Here is a 4,650-nt window from a genome sequence, read left to right on the forward strand (position 1 = left end):
TGTTCATGACAGGTGTTATGTCATGTTTATGACAGTGTCATGTCAGCCTTATTCAACCCCCTTCAAATAAAGTGTTACCAAAACTACTTACAGGTAACTTTTCAGCAACATATAGCATATTGTTTTAAATCAATAATTTCTTAATATTGATGAAAAAGTTCCAGTTTCATTGGCAAATTATTTCACTGAAACATGGAGAAAATATCTTGTTATAAGTGAAATGATCTACCACTGGAGCAAACACTTTTTAAAATCAGTATTAAGGAATTATTGACTTAAACAAGCTCCTCTATCTTGCTGAAAAATTACTTGTTAGTTTTGTCTCATCACAAGTGGAAGAAAAGCTATTTGGACTGTAAACTCGATAAAAACTATGTGGTAAGATTTTTTGTTTTTTTGAGTGAAGCATCGATAAACGGGGAGAACATGGAGCAAAATTACTAAAAGATCACATCAAAATCTCACAAAAGACTCCAAATTAACATAAAACACCCTCAGTGTTCAGGATTTGATAATCACCAAAACGAAACAGCGCCACCTTCATGTCTGGAGGAGCAAAGACAACGAGTAAAGAGACAAATATTTTCAATATAGATGTGTTATTGTGGCGGAAATTTCAAGTTGGTCTGCGAGTGTTTGTTTAAAACAGAAAAATTATTAGTTTATTACTTCTATAAACAGTGGAGTAATTATTACTTTAGACCAACATTCAGCTTTACGGTTTTAATATCGGAGCAAAACCCAGAAAAACTCCTGCTTATAAATCTAGAACAAACTTAGAAAGTACATAACAAGAATCAGACCCGGAGAACCAACACTTAGTTTTATCAGAACAAGAATCCAACTTTTATTTATTTTAAATTGGAATTGAGGTTGGAATACAAGTGCCAGGCTAGGACTTTTATTTTTAAATTATGAGGATGAAGTCACAATATCACATGAATAAAGTAGTAATGTTATGAGAACTTCAACAAAAAATAAAAAAATTAACTATCCAAACTTTGTTTTCATTGAAACAACTTTTCTGTGTTTAATTAAACAAGAGGAACCAATATGTAGTTTTATACTTTTACCTTTTTGTCTTTGGTTTTGTTGTTTTGTTTCCTTCTAACTCGTGTGAAGCACTTTGAGCTGCTTTTGGTGAAAATGTGCTACATAAATAAAAATACCTTCCCTGTCTTACTGCGATATTCACAAACCTTTCCTGCCCAAACAGTCTCATAAAATCCTTATCAGAAGTTGTGAACACATGAAATCAGGATCTAAACGTGTGGGTTGGCTGAGTAGGTGGCTCATTACTGCAACAAGGAGCAATCACACAGGTGAAGCTGTTGATTAAAGAACATGCAGACTGTGAGTGATGGATGCTCACACAGCGTAGCTTAGGCTGTGTAATCTGCTAATCCTGCAGTGATCCTGATCCAAGCAGCAGGACAGAGGAAAGACAAACACCTGCAGTCGTCCTCTCTGCAGCTTGGATTGTTTGCAGCATGGAGGGTTTGTGTTGAAGCTGCTGGGTTTTTCACTGCAGGAGGGTTTTGAGAACCATGTGCACCACCATCATGGTTCTCTCCACTTTGGCCTTTTTGCTGCGCCAGCATCTCTTCAGCCGAGGCAAAACGTGAGTGGCTGCTTAGTTTCTTACCCCATTTTTTGGCAGCAAATCTTAAAATTTTAATTCAAATTGCACATTTATTATGTTTTTCAATCAACAAAAAACACAAGTCAAGACAGTGTTAGCCTGCAACAAGGGCTTGGCGATGTGACTTAAAAATAATATCACCAAATTTTTCATACCAGATCTGATTTAAATCAATTTTTTTTCTTGCTTTCTTTTTCATTTTCTTGGCTTTTACTTCATTCATCCTTTCTGTGAGTTTTACAGAGTATAAGAGCCAGACTATGATAATGTGTTTAATTACAACAATATACTTGTAATATTAGCTGAATAAAGACAATTTTACCAGAAGAAAGTCATAAAATTAAAAGAAAAAAGTTGATTCATTGAGGACAAAGCTTGGATAGTTAATTTTTTTGTTATTTTGTGTTGAAGTTCTCATAACATTATTACTTTATTCATGTAATACTGTGACTTTATCCTCATTATTTAAAAAGAAAAATCTTAGCCTAAATTTTACCTCAATTCAAATTCCAAATAAATAGAAGTTGTAAAAAATAAATGGTAGTTGTAAAATATGCTTGTCAAACAAAATGGTTGCCCTATGTGTTCTGATATCACTAAAAAAAAAATCCATTTTGTCCATAAATTAAATCTTCAAACCCCCAAAATTCTATAAAATTATATATTATAATCATAAAATCAATTTATCCCAGAGTCCTACCTAAAACCCCTTTACTGGACGTAAACAGGAACTACGACTTGTGTTTAGGACTGTTAACATTATGGTACATTTTTTTATTAACTAATTTACAAAGTCAAGACAAAGGAAGGTTTGGGATAAAATTACATCTCTGTGCTGATGCAGTTCAAACGAAGCATCAGAGGAAAGCTGACCTTCGCTTACAGCAGGGTGTCATCACGTCCAAATTACAAAATAAAAAACTAAGCTCAAGCAAATAAAATAGACTTATTTATTTATTGTTGGAAATTGTGTTATCCTAACTAGGATTTTACACATTTTCTATACTATAAGGAAATGATCTAGTTTTCAAATTATTCCATCCTCATTTGAACAAATTTAATCTCAGTTATAAAAACAGGATTTGGGTCACTTTCTTTCAAAACACTTATTTTTAACCAAGTTCAATAACTCAAAAAATAAAAACAAAATAAATCAGTAAAAGTCTCAGGATGGACCTGGTTCTACTTATAAAAGTTTAGTTGAAAAATGACAAAATATTTTGTGTTGTAATTAACATTTTCCATTGCATCAAAACCGTATGAGTGACAATTTTACTCTGATTTGAAACAGAAAACATTAAATTCAGTGGTATCACTTTTGAACTGCAGTTGGAAGCCACAAGGGCAACAAGTGGCCCCCGGACCGCGCTTTGGACACCCCTGATTTGGAAAAGAAAAAGAAATCCAATAGTGAAAAACTAAATGTGTCTGATCTGGTCAAGGCATAAATAATAAATAAATAAAATCAAAATAATAAAATAAAATAATAAATAAAACCTGAAACCCAAAAGTAAGAAGACTACCTGCTTTACAAAAAGAAAGCAAATCTGTTTTTATGTTTCATAATTTCTACAAACCAAAGCAGCTCAAAGTATTTTACTCATAAAACACATAAAAGGAACATCAGGCTGTTCATAAAGTAAATCAAGAATAAAATCACATCCGGAGGTTAATGAACAGACCTGAATAAATTAACATGGTAATTAGGATTTATCCTTATCGTGTAAAATGGATCGGGCCCAAACACCGCTCTGTCTGAGAAAACACAGAAACAAAACGATATCCAACATAAAACAGCGTATGGACCCTAAAGCATTTTCACATGTTTGGGATTAAAGGAAATGTGTGCAGAGAATCCAAACATTTAACTAAAAGTAGAAAATGTCCATCCAAGAAATTACTCACGTAAGAATAAAAAAGTATTTGGTAGAAAGTCTAGTTGAGTAATTGATCAAAACATGATATCATCATCATGACCAAAATATAAAGTTATGTGGGCATAACTTTATATTTCTGGCACCACCGGCCCTTTAAGAGCATTCATGATCTTTTTTTGGCCCAAAATGAAACTGAGCTCGACACGCCTGCTGCTTTATCTCCTTTATGAGCTTAGTGATGTGGTGTGGCCGACCCAAAAGCAGCAGGTAGAACCGTTACAGATATTTAATGAGCAAAATCAGAGTTCAACTCACAAAACATGAACATCCAAGGGGAACACAATCCAGAGTAAATCCAAAACTGAGGAGATCCTAAGGAGCATAAGGGACGTGATGAGACAGACTGGCCAGTTGTGACTGGGACAGAGGAGCTGAAATACTGGGAGGAGGCAAATGGAGCAATGGACCTAACGAGATGAGATGATTGGTTGCAGGTGTGAGTATCACAGGAGGCTGAGGGGCGGGGAGAAGATGGCAGGAAGCAAAGGAGAAACACTATGGAAAACAGGGAGATGGAAACACTTCTAAAAATAAAGAAAACCTGATCAACTAGAAGAGAAAAAGACATGAGGGAAAAACAAACAAACCTAAACAGAAACCAGGCAGATCTAACAATAATAATTGAACTAACTAGAATTACTAAAGGAAGACGGGCATGGATGCAAACATAGCAGAACTCAACCTAAAGTAACCAGAAAGAAAGGCTAGAAACACTAAAAAAGAAGGACTGAACAACTGGAACCAGTAAAGAACCAGACAAGTAAGAAAAAACTGAACCCAGAGAGATGAAATAAACATTAATAGAATCGGTACAGGGAGACTGAAAAGGGAAGTTACATCCAAATAATAACTAAACTAAAGTGAACTAAAACACAGTGTTAAATAAGATCAAACCCAAAAACCCAGAGTCCTGACATAAACTGGTTTGACTTCCCCCAATCTGTTGATCTTTTCCTTTTCAAAGTTGGCTCCAGCTTTGGTCGCATATTTTACGTGTAGATCAGTTTATGTCTGCGCGTGATGAGATAATGGCATGAGTCATTTTCTAAGAGCTCCTATTACCTCACACAC

At 34.6% G+C, this 4,650-nt stretch overlaps 1 long non-coding RNA gene across 1 annotated transcript in view; it reads right to left on the reverse strand.

The window, feature by feature from the left end:
• The window catches only part of LOC103153191 (uncharacterized), a 7,528-nt gene extending 3,233 nt beyond the window's left edge, over positions 1-4,295 (reverse strand). The window contains exon 1 of the long non-coding RNA XR_477773.2: positions 3,835-4,295. This is a non-coding gene — a long non-coding RNA (uncharacterized LOC103153191). The remainder of the gene's footprint in view (positions 1-3,834) is intronic.
• Positions 4,296-4,650: the final 355 nt, after the last annotated feature.

This window comes from Poecilia formosa, unplaced genomic scaffold (assembly GCF_000485575.1).
Source record: "Poecilia formosa unplaced genomic scaffold, Poecilia_formosa-5.1.2 Scaffold342, whole genome shotgun sequence".
NCBI lineage: Eukaryota > Metazoa > Chordata > Actinopteri > Cyprinodontiformes > Poeciliidae > Poecilia > Poecilia formosa.